Below are 13,206 nucleotides of genomic sequence, written 5' to 3' on the forward strand. Positions count from 1 at the left end.
AGTGGCAGAGCATCTGGAAGACCAAGAAGAGTTGGAAGAAAGGATTGAAAATAGGATATTGGGGTAGAACCTTCAAGGCCCTCAGCCAGACCATAAATGCGTAAGTTGTTACGCCTATTGCGATTTTCCAAATTTTCAACCTGTTGTTTGAGCTGCTCTATTTCCTTGTGAATAAGAGGAACTTGAACAGTGAATTCTTGAACAGAGTCAACTCGTTTCTCCAGGACATCAACTCTTTGCTCAGTATGGGACCAATTATCTTCCAGGCTCTGCAAACGAGCGTTGGTTTCTTCCATGTATGGTTTGAGAGCGCGAATCTCCTCAAGGACAAGTTCCAATGAAAGAGGTGAAGAAGAGTTAGTAGGAGAGGGTGGGTTCATTTTACCTCGCTTTCTTGGCGTGGAGGATGATGTTGATGATATTTTGGACCCCTGTTTGGAGCCTAGACGAGACTGAGAAGAATATGACCTTTTTATAGCAACAGGATCATTGGGCATATCATCCATGTTCTCTTGTAGGATGTTAAAGGGATTGTATTCCTTCAAAGATGTACCATTGGACTGCAGAGCCTCTTCACGAGTGGCACGGGACGTTGCCATGGCGTATACTGAAAAAGGCGGTCTTCAACAAAACCTGGAGAGTAAATTATAGCAGTGTGAGCCTTCCAAATGCAAAGTAATGCACAACGTCACTGTATGGAGTAGCAGCTCTGGAACTCCAAAAAATTGTTACTCAAAATGAAAATGAAATGAGAGCAGCAGAGAACAAAGGAAAATATCAATTCAGTGCCAAACAGCCAATATGATGAGGAGAAAAAATGACTCAAGTCTGGAGGCGGCAACCATGAGGAGCATCAGAGTACAAAGTGACACCTAGCTCAGGAAACCCAAGTAATGTTGCTTAAAATCAGAGGAGAATAGTAGAGACCAAAGGGATAACATCAATTCCATGCCAAACAGTCACTGTGGAGAAGAAAGACATTGTACCAAGTACAGAGGCAGCAAACGTGAGGAGTGTCAGAGGATGAAATGGCACCTAGCTCAGGCAATTCAAATAATGCCGTTCAAGATGAAAGAAGAATAGGGCAGACTAGAGGAAGAACAGCATTTCCATGTTAGGCAGTCATTTTGGTGAAGAAAAACATTAGCTCAAGCTCAGAAGCGGCAAACGTGAGGAGCGCGTTGAAAGCAAAAACAAAATGGCGGCTGCGATTAAACTTCAGCCGCGGTCGATGGACAAAGCCAGAAAAGCAACTTTAATCTCACCCCACGTCTTTGCGTATACCGCGGTCAAAGGAGCAGCAGTTCCGCTGATAATGTATGTGGTTTTCACGCTCCGAAATTGAGCGGAAATAACCTAGAGAGTTCCCACCGCCTCACGCCACTGCGGAGCTCCCGGGAACGGCGGCCATCACCGAAGGCTCCTAAGCCACGCCCCGAAAATAAATAACATTGACGAGTTTATTTCTGTCACTTAACTAACATGAGTCTATATATATGGTTTCTGGAAAGAGGAGTGGTTTAGGAGGGCTACACCATGAAGAATGCAGAGAACTTGATAGAGGGTACTCAATTTTATTGAAATGTAATTCATGAAATGCAGTCAACACTGGAAGAAGACTGCGTCTGGAATTTGAAAATATACGTATCGAGCAAACAATAATCAATAAGTGAATCATTCACTAGAAATGCACAACATAATTGCAAGCTGGAGTCTTCTGTAATTATTTTGAATTCCCACTACTAATGTTAGAATACTTGAACTCACTCGCACTTTTGATTAGATAGTACATTTCTCTTGGAATCTGTCCAGATACCATGCTTCACTGATGGATAGGGGTCTAAAGTCCATTACTTTCTCTTCCCTGCAATTGATCTATCATCTCCTCCAATTGTGCTACTTCAAAATAGGCATTGATAAATACTTTGCTGAAAAAGTGTTAGCCCACTCCATTTTTTCTCAGTAATCATCGCTTCGTAGCAGCAGCTTCTCTTCACAATAACATTTTGGAAAAATACATTGACATTCAAATTTCAGTATTTCTTAGATCTAGAAACACTGTGTGAGGCTCAATCAGGCTTTCTCCCAGTGTATAGCACAGAAACATATCTGATTTTGAACCTGCATTATCTCAGAGTGACCTTGGAAGAAGTGGATCTAATATTGTTGGATGTCTTAGATTTCAACACAAATCATTTCACATCTCAATCACCAGCTGTGTTGCGGACACTGGCATATGTGCAATGTCTTGGCATTAAAAGCCTCCTATCATTTGGACTACACACAAGTGGTGAAGCGTGGTTCTTTACAATCTTGTTTTATAAAACTTGATCATGGTGTACACCAGTGCTCTTCAGCACACTCTTCTCTATTTGGCATGTATGTGTCACCTTTAAGCTGCCTGGCATCTTACCTAGCGTAGCCACTGAACAAACTTAGCTTTATTCCTGGCCAGCAACACGGGTATTTGTTCACATACTGAACAATGTGGTGGAATCCCTTGGCTCTATGGGAAGTCTGGTTTAGTTTACAAGGCCATTACAAGAGGTCTTACAGACCTCGGAGGAAGATTGATTACTAATGAGCCACATGACAGAATATATGTATTGAGAGCTGTGTCGGTCACGGATGCACAATTTCAACTTTGCAGTTTGCAGTTTCAATTGTTCATTGAGTGATTGACCCATGTTATTCATATGTGCTAGATGGTCACAAGGTGTTTCATGATCTTAGTAAAAGTCACATGTAAGCTGAAATTCTTCTGCTTTACCTGTACAGTGATGTTTCTGATATACAAAAGGGTCTGCTTATGCCACATGATTATTTTTTAGCAACATCTTAATGTATTCCAATAAGGCAGAACTAATTTTGGTCACTTTGGTTTGCCCTAAGAGGTATTTGGGTTTATATATCACTGTAAAACCTAGCATCGGTCGTGTGCTTAATTTATTTCTTCTATCTTGCTGCTTGCGCTCTTACCGATCTGCACTTCTTCCGCGGCCGGGGTGGGATCCTGCGTCGCTTCAGCTTTACTCCCTCAGTCCAGGGTGGGCTCCTGGCTTTTCAGTTCGGGGGAATCGGCGCGATGATCGCGGATCGTTGCTGTTCCTCTCCAGTCATCTAGCGGACCAGGGTGGGCTCCTGGTTCGTCGCAGCTGCTTTCAATCTTCGACGTCTTCCTGTCCTTCATGCATCCCACCTTCGTCGCCAGTTGTCGTGTTCTACATAAGCACAGGAGTCAGGTATGGTGTGTGACGCTTCTTTATTGGTTTCCTGTACAGCGCTCTTGTTCCCACGTCCTCCTCAGTCCCCTCGTGTCCTCGACTGTGTTGTTCCCCCTTGTCCCCTCCCCTCACCGGACCTGGTGTCCAGTGTCCTCTGGCCTCTGCCCTTTGCCCCTGGGTCCTAGTGCACCTGGTCTGGTCATGACATCATCAACACAGTTTTCATTTGTGTCCGTAATTTGTTACAAATTCTGAACAAGTTTGTGCTCGAGAAACAAAATAATGAAGATAGATTAGCTTGATAAAGATGTGAATTTATCACTTCAGATGTTTCAGAAAATCCTGAGCAATTGGCTGTGCTTCTCTTCCAAAGGCTTAGTTCATTAATTATCTTCTGGCTCGACAGAGCAGCTCTTACCAGACAATTAAGTGAGCATCACCAGAGAGGGGCTTTGGCTCGACCCACATGTTGGGAGCCAGGAGTACATGTTTTAAATGGGCAGAAGTTGTGTGCTCCCACAAAAAGTGTTTTCCTTCAAGAATCAGTGAACATTTTCATTATTCAGTTGCCTGAGGTTGAACTGTCAGGGGCACACACATGAAATTGTAATGCTGTCAAAGTGTCTTAGATAACCTGATAATTTATATTGTTTTTCTCTAGCAGCAGCACAAATTGGAGGAGGGCAGTTATTAACCGAAATAGACTTTTAGGTCTGGCTTGACAGTGCAACTTTCACCTGACATTTTATTCTTGTCCAATTGTATTATAGAATTCTTTGCTTCCACACATATATTTATCTATTACCATGCTATTTACTTGTAATGCTTCACATCACCATACATTTCTTTAAAGCCAGACCTATTGGCATTGCCAAAACCTGTAGCTTTTTTGTCTCGGTTGGCAAAGTGGAGTGGTTAGAACAAAATAAAATGTACTGCAGTTCGGTCAAAGGTGGCTGGGCCCTTTCAGACCTTGAGAATTACTAAAGTGCATCTTTTATTGCATCTCAAAATGCTACAAAAACCTTAAGATTTGGTTGGCTATGATCAATTTGGTCTCATGCTCATAAATACAACTTTCTCAGTAGCTAGCGTTTTGCTTTAATTCAACAAATCCAAATTCTTCAAAATGTAAAATAAAACTAAATTGAATGTTAAAACAAGATGCATCCTAAATTTGCTTGGACAAAAGTCCCTATCAGTAGGTACCTTGATAGTAATATTTAACCTGAAGAGTTTCCGTTTGTATGGAGGGAGCCGGCTAGAGTGGGCAGAGTGACTTCTGGGTTGTGGAGATCACGGAAGGGTAGCAATCCCACGCTCACTATTTAATCTGAATGGCAGGTCAGATGCACGCAGCGGGCGCACGCTAAAGGCATGCTAAAGGCAAGCCCGCCTGCACCCGTCCGCGCCTGGATGTTGCCAGGAGCTAGGACCCCTGCCCCTTTGTCCTTAATTACTTTGAACATACTAAGGTAGGCATATTCGGGGGAGGATCTAATCAGTCTCTCCACACTAAGGAACTCTGTGGCTGATTATAGGTGCTGTAAATTGTCCTCCTCTTTAGAGGGCCCTTTCTCCTGTCCCTATTGTCGCTACCAGAGCCTCATTCAGGATCTGGAGATGAGTTTATCAACAATTCCTCATAAGACTGAGTTTGTCTCTATTTTGAAAACACCATTGGAGTTAGCCCCTATCCTACCCCCGGCACTAACTCCAGAATAGAAGTGCTTGCTTTGTAATGTTATATACCTGCCGAAACATACAATGGCAATATGGGATCTATTGTCCTCAGACCCTCCTGATTTGGGCTTTCTTACGGAGACTTGGCTAAAACCCAACTCCACACCCGCCATCACTCTGGCCCTCGCAGAGCAATATCAAATTCTAAGGGTTGATAGAGAGTGTAGGATGGGTGGAGGTATTGCTATAATCCTTAAAGAGTAATTAAAAATAAATATGATTGAAGCCTGCACCGAGGACAAAATAGAAATCTGCATCTTTAAAATTGAATTGTCACCACAGGAATGCTGAAAAGGTGATTTAGTCTATTGTCTTCCAGAACCTATTCAAGATTTCACCCTTACACTGTTGGACTTAATTGCTATCCATATGATTTCTTCAAAACCTTTTATTCTACTAGGGGACTTCAACATACACAGCGAAAACAATGTGAAGGGGGAATTGGCATAGTGTTTGTCTGATCTGGCCTCCCTAGATCTAGAAACAACCAATGTAGGCCCTACCCACTCTGCTGGTCACATGCTAGATCTAATTCTAACAAATTCTTCCAAACTACAGTCTATGGCTCCTCATCATCAGGTAGTGTGGTCTGATCGCGCCATAATTGATTTCCAGATAGCTAGAACACTGATGGACTCTCCTAGAAACATTACCCTTCATAGTTTTAGGAGACATTGGAATATAAATACACCAAAAGCCTTCAAGGTAAGTGTAGTAGTCTCTATTGTACAGATTAATTGATCTCTAAGATCAAGCAGGGTAAAGAAAACACTGTTGGGTTTGCCTCACGTGCATTGTGTCCAAGGGAAAAAATTACTCTATAATTGAGCGAGAGTTGCTGGCATGCTGCTGGGCTGTAGACATCTTAAAAAGTGTTATTTGGGGAAAGACTTTCAAATTATTAACTGATCATAAACCTCTTATCCCTATTCTCAATGACAACATTGTAAAAGATCATACTCTGAAAATTGCTAGGTTAAGTTCTAAATTGCTACAATATGATTTTAAACTTGCGCACTTCCCTAGTGGAAAGAACACAAGGGCAAACTTTCTTTCAAGATCACCGTTACCTTTGGGAAAACTGGATTTGTGTGATGAAGAATGTCTTATTGCTGCAGTGGATGTGTGCAGTCAGGGATGTTTTACAGAACATGAGTGGTTTTGTGCCATGGGATCTGATGCTACACTCAAAAAAGTTAAAAGTTTCATAGTGTCAGGTTGGCCCAAAACGAAGCACTTAGAGAGTGAGCTCCATCCTTTCGCAAAAGTTGCTGACGAACTTTCTTTAGAGGGTGGTGAGATGGTCATGCGGGGGGATACATTTATTACTCCAGAGTCTTTGAGGTCTCGCATCATTGACTTTGGCCATGCTGGTCATCTAGGACAGTCTAGCACCAAAAGGAGGATTCATTCTGTTTACTGGTGGTCTTCCATGGATCTCATAGTCGATGCTGTGGAGGGATGTGTGACTTGTTGTACAAGTGGCAAAGTAATCAAAGTTGCTGGTGCTCCCTTACAAGAGGTTAATGTACCCAATGCTCCCTGGTTGAAGTTAGCCATAGATTTTGTAGGTCCCTTCAACGTTTTACCTGGCAAGTTCAAATTTGCTTTGGTTGTTGCTGACTATTTCAGCAAGTGGTGGGAGGTTCAATTCATGCCTGACCCAAATTTGCAAGAAGTTATTCAATGTTTGCAGTGTCTTTTTGCCAGAGAGGGTTTCCCTAAGGAGATTGTATCTGATAATGGGGTGCAGTTTCCCTCAAAGGAAATGTCTGTGTTTTTGAGTCAATCTGGGATTTCTCATCTTCGTGTTGCTCTTTATCACCCAGAGGCAAATGGTTTTATTGAGCACACAAACCGGATTTTAATGGAGTGTATTCAGTGGGCTGTTTCTTCTAAATTTGATATCAAGGAAGCAGTGCAAAGTATGTTGTGGGCTCATCGTACCACTCCCAGTCCCATCACAGGTTCTAGCCCCTTTGTTTTGCTTCGGGGAAGGGAAGCCTCTTTCCATATGTGCCCTGCATGGAAGAAAAAGTGGGGTACGCGATCTTTGACTGCAAATGTTCAAACTGCTATTAAGAATCAAGTCCGTCCTGTTGTAAATGTTGAGGGTGCATTTAAGTCCAGCATTCATGTAGGAGATTGGGTAAGAATCACGGGATATATTATCAAGCGGCAGCGATAATTATCGCTGGCCGCTCTTAGCGAGATTTTTTTTATCGCCGGCTATCGCTGGCAATTATCACCATGCTGTCGCTGTATTAACAGCGCATAGCGCAATGGCGATGAGTTCCCAGCGATAGCGGTATTTTCCATGGAACATCGCTGGTTTTCCAGCAATGTGCCATGGAAAACGGCGATAACCTTGCTGATACGACCCTGTGGTCGTATCAGCATAATCAACCACCATTGTTAGGTATAGTTAAGTCTGCATTTTTGCAGACGTTAGTTTATGGCAAAAACCACGGTTTTCGCCAAAAACTAACATCTGCAAACATGCGTGGGCATCCTTGTAAATATCGCGATGTACATTTTGCGATATTTTACAAGGTAGTCCATCAGCAGTACGCCCAGTAACGCCCACTTTGCATCTCAATAGAGATGCGAAGTTAGGCGTGCTGGAAAAGGGGCGCTAAGTTAAGGGAACATCCGCTAGCGTGTACTTGATGATATTGCAATAAAATTATCGCCTCTTTTTGCCTGAAAACAGACGCTAAAGCGGCGATAATGTTATCGCCAGCCCTTGTTATTATGCCCCCACATCTCCTACTAATGGGGCAAAAGGTCTCTCAAAATATAGTCCTCCTGTAAAGGTGGATGCTACCGCACGCTTTGCTGTGAGGGTCAATGGGAGGAATTGGTGGAATTTGTCTAGAATCTACAAAGTTCCCTGGAGAGTGGTGTTGCAGCTGGGATTAGAGTCTGGCAGTGTTACAGATCAGGTTCTACAAGGTCCGCTGTAAGTCTCTCAGTCTCCCAAGCCGTCTTTAGAGTATGTTACTTCTCGCAAGAGTGGGAGGAGAATTCTCCCTCCCAAACGTCTAGGTCTTTAATTTTTCATTTCTTTTTGCTTGTTATCTTCTTTCCATTTTGCTTTTCCTGTTCAACTTTATTCACTTGTTTTCTATCTCCTCTTTTCTTCTTTTTCTTGTTATGTGGAAAGAAAGGAGATGTTGTAATAGTCTCTATTGTACAGATTAATTACCCATTCAGAACTGACTATGTCACTGTCATTGATCTCCGAGGGGCACTTGTCAGTTGCCTCTGGAAGCTGTGGAGATGGACAGTCAATAATAAGTCGTTCTCACACTTACCTGATCTTGTGGGATTACTACAGAAATGTTCAGGCGCCTTTGAGGGTGGAGCAAGGGGATATTAATTCAAGTTTGGAGCATTACCACGGGGCTCTGAAAACTGCTATTAATCATATTGCCCCTTTAAAAAGCATAATCCCACTCCGAAACAGATGAGACCTTGGAGTTAGGTAATGAGAAATCAGCTTGTAAATGGTTGGAAATACACTTGTGCTCATTTCAGAATCAAAGGCAGAGGGAAATCTATAAAGAAGCACTCTCACAAACATATTAAAAAATCACGCAAAACACATATCGCTTTCCAACTTAGTCAAGCAGGAAACTCCTCTAAAGAGTTGTACAAAATTCTTAAATCCTTTACAAATCCCATGGTAGCTAAGGACACTACCGCTCCCTCGCAAGGATTATCCGATGATATCGCTAATCAGTTGGAAGTTAAAATAAATTCTATCTCTACCTCATTTTCCACTAGCACTGATAGCCCTATTGAATCTCTCTCTCACCCCCCATAATAACTAACACAATGCGCCTATTAGACAGCTTTACTCCTTTACAAGTATGCACAGTGGAGAAAATGTTAAAATCGGCCAAGTCTGGGTCTCCTACAGACATCATACCAGTAAAGGTTACTACCCTACTATCTGTGCAGCTTGACCCATCCGTGTGTCCATTATTTAATCTTTTGATAAGGGAAGGCCTACTTCCACGGGAGTGGACAGCAGCGCAGATGATCCTGCTCCGCAAAAAGGGGAATATATCTGCATCGGTTCTATCGAACTAGCGCCCCATAAACATTCTTCCTCTGATGAGCAAATTATTGGAAGGATACATTAATAAAAAGCTCACCAAACACACAGAGTCTATTGGTTGTCTAGATCCTTCGCAATCAGGTTTTAGACCTATGCCTAGCACAGAGTCGGCCCTGATTGCAGAATCTGATTACATCAGAAGCTCTCTGGACAACAATTAAGCTGTGTTATTAGTGCTGTTTGATTTATCCGCAGCTTTTGACACGGTGTCTCACCACATCTTATTGTGAAGACTGAAAGAGATTGGGATTTGTGGCTGTGCTCTTCAATGGTTTTCAAACTTTCTGAAGGACCGTATGCAGGTCATCAATGTAGATTCCTTCCGGTCCCATGTGATGGACATTTCTAAGGGAGTACCCCAAGGCTCTTGCTTAAGCCTCACGCTGTTTAATATATACATGACTCCCCTTGCTAAGATTGTAAGGGAATTTGTTTTCATCCCCATTTCCTATGCGGATGATTCCCAAATACTCTTATCTTTCAACAATAATTCTTGTAACACAATATCTCGTTTCTCTCGGATGGCATGAAAACCATCTCCACTTGGATGACGGACAACTACCTCCAGCTAAATGCTGGTAAGATGGAGATTATGTTGTTCGGTAATGCCAAGACACTTTGATCTATGGATTGGTGGCCAGCGGACTTGGGGACTGCTCCCATCCCTAAGACAGTGGTAAATAGCTTGGGTGTTTACTTAGATCAGACACTGTCTATGCAGGACCAAGTGGGGGCCACATTTGAGACATGCTTCTATATGTTACGCTTGCTACATAGAGTCTTTTCCCTCCTTCCACTACCGGTACGCAAAACCTTAGTTCAGGCACTGGTTATGAGTCGCCTGGATTATTGCAATGCACTACTGGCCGTTGCCAACTAATCTCTGCTAAATAGACTACGGGTTGTACAGAATACGGCAGCTCACTTGGTTACTGATATGCCTCTTAGAACGGCCTCTCTTCCCCTCCTACAGCAAAGGACCTAGCTATTTAGCTCAGAAACGTATTCACTACCAGCCCAGCAGAGTATTACGCGCAAATACGAAATATTGTCTTACTATTCCCCTTATGAAGAAATCACGTTCAGGAGGCAAAGCCTTCTACTATCGGGCCTCATGGCTCAAACTCATTACCCCATTCACTGCTCAAATGTGATGATCACTTGCGTTTCAGGAAACTCCTGAAAACTGAAATCTCCGTGGCTTAACTGTCTGTAGCCCTAGAACTGCCTGATTGCATCATGGAGATATTCCTGCGCTATATAAGCTTCTAAAATAAATAAATAAACCTGTTTATGTAAGAGACAAACTTTTCATATAGTAGTAACCTATAATTGAATTAATTTCACCTGGGGTTATAAGGTGGGAGTCCCTCTGAATTTTGGTGGTCAACTGACACACAAGCACAACTTGAAAAGGGGCTTCAAAAGCATACTTTTCCAAACACCTTCACATTTGTCATTTTTGTGAAAGTAAAATTCTGGTGGCATTATGGAACACATTAATTATCATTTGAGGTTGCTCTGATGTTCATCTGACATCATTGCGGGAATAAGTGCCTTGTAATAAAATTAAATGAATGTTTATACCGCACATTACTACCCAAAGGTGTCCAGGCACCTGCCATTATGATCGCAAAAGATTTATAGTCGTTGTACATTTTCCTTTTCCTTGCCTGATGTTTAGTTTGGGTGAAATGTTATTTCTCTCTACTAAGACTGTTCCATATTACATAGGATCCATATCTAAAGAATAATCAATAACACAGAGCTAATACTGATTTTATTATTTTATAATTCAATAAATGATTTATTCAACAGTTATTAAAGAGCCCTGCTCACCATGTGGCACTATGTTCCTTATGATGAGTTGAATGTAAGACATTTCCTGTTTTAAGAAATAACTCAATATAGGAAGTTGGTTGCTATGACACCAGATGTTTCAACCAATTTTAAATTTGAATGCTACAAATGAATCCTGTGAAATGAGATTTGGGTTTTGTCCCAAGTGGGCTTCAAAGGCATGTTTTAACATAGCCTTATAGCCCGCCGTAGCGGGCTATACCGGCTATTAAAGGCCCGCTGTAGCGTTAAAGGCCCGAGCCGAAGGCGAGGGACTTTAACAAAGCAGAGGGACTTTAAAAGCCGGTATAGCCCTGCTACGAAGGGCTATAAGGCTATTAGAACATTCTGCCACTAGAGGGCAGAATGTTCTACCAAAACAAAGCCTTCAGGGAGCGCGAGGGGATTCAAATCCCCTCCGGCTCCCTGAAGTCTTTGTTCACAGCCAGAGCTGTAAACAAAGACACATTGGAATGTTGGTGCTCCGGGCTTATACCAGCCATTATAAGCCCGGAGCACTGCATTGTTTTCAATGGAGCTTCCAACATTCCAATGTTCTAATATCATTTAAAGACATGCAGTCTCTTTGCAAATAAAAACATGTGGGAGCAAATCGAAGCAGAATACATTTTTCTATAGATTTCCCTACATGCCTTAAAGGTTATAGAAGATACCCTTGGGAGAAGGAATTCTGAAACTGATGTAAATTTGGAATGAATTACATTGACCAATAAATTGGAAATGCCCTGAACTAGAAAATACTTCAAAGAAGATATTGTCTATGAAATGCAAACATCTGTGTTTGGATACCCATCTAGAGGAATTATGGCTAATCTGAAAGAAAAGATTACAATTATCATTTCCTCTCTCGTAGCCTGAGTTTTAACAGTAGCCTAAATGTCGTTGTCCCTAAATATTGAGGAACAGAATACCCTAATGTGGACAGTGTTGCATTTTGAAAATTTTACCATACTACATTAGGAATGCTTGAAAATGTTCACTTGAATTGAGAGAAAGAAGGAAATATTATTTATTTGACTTTCAGCAGAGTCGGGAATTGAGACAGAATTTGTATCCTTTTTAAAATTTTCTTATTATGCTCCATATTAGCGCTTCATAAATGTTTTCAGGTATTTTTTCATTTTTACATATCCATTCGTATTTGGGTGTATACAGTGCACCTTGGTGAATGTCAATGGATTCAACAAAACAATAATTATAAATTATTCATCATAAATATCCATATTACTAACACTAAATTTGCAGTAAGCACCACGTCTTTTAGCTCAATAATGAAGAAGCAGCCTTACTCGTATCACTGCTTCTCAAACAACTGCTAGTCAACACTCTAGCCATATACGCAGACATGCAAATGCATTAAGTACCACACGAGAATAGATAATTGAAAGTATAGCAAGACAAGTTTAATTTTTTTTTTTAATGAAAATAGATTCAATATTTACAAGGTGATAGTAAATACAAAGTATTCATAACTAAAATTGATGTTCATGTACAGAAAAGAAATGGAGCATTAATATATATTAACATATGATGCATCTAGTTTAGAGGAAACTATATTCTCTGTTGTTCCCGTGCTTTGTGCAGCAAAGCAATGAACATTTCTTATAGCGCTGGCCTGATTTAGAAATGGGTGCCAGAGGAAACTTCTCCAATTGATGAAGCATCTGCTAAATTTGAAGGAAAAAACACTTATACAATTTTGTGTTGGCTATCACTAAGGAGGTGGAAATAGCCATTTTCATTTTCCTCCGGATTTAGTATTATTTCCAGAAATGCAATGAATTTTCGATCAAGGTTCAACTGTACAGAAGGCCTTAATGAAGTTATTTCCAAATTTTTGAAGAAATAAATTCACTCCTTGGTCATTTGTCTTGTCAAACATTTAGTTCCTTGTGGCTTAAAAAGAAAATAGAATCAGACCAAGGCAAAACCAACTGAAATACTTAAAGATACTGTTTAGCCAAAGGTGGGAAGAAGGATGCAATAGACCTCTGGCCTGATTTAAAGTTGGTTAGTAATTCAAAACCCTCTGAATTCTGGAGCAAGTGCTAAATCTGAAAGTGAATCAAAAGGTAGCGGTGCCTCATCCTTGCTATGCCTCTGGTGAATGGAGTTCCACTCTTGGATTCTCCATCTAACTGAAGCATTTTCAATTACCACCCAAATATTAATCAGGCCCTTACTAAGTGAAAGTCCTGCTCTGTCTGTATAAATTCCTAAATAATACTTTTGCTAATATAGCCAAATGCTTTG

The 13,206-nt window shown here is 41.3% G+C and overlaps 1 protein-coding gene across 2 annotated transcripts in view; it reads left to right on the plus strand.

The window, feature by feature from the left end:
- The window catches only part of LOC146868603 (endogenous retrovirus group PABLB member 1 Env polyprotein-like), a 349,779-nt gene that overhangs the window by 180,131 nt on the left and 156,442 nt on the right, over positions 1-13,206 (plus strand). The gene's annotated exons all lie outside the window — the stretch shown is intronic.

The sequence above is a fragment of the Triturus cristatus genome, chromosome 1_2 (genome assembly GCF_964204655.1).
Source record: "Triturus cristatus chromosome 1_2, aTriCri1.1, whole genome shotgun sequence".
NCBI lineage: Eukaryota > Metazoa > Chordata > Amphibia > Caudata > Salamandridae > Triturus > Triturus cristatus.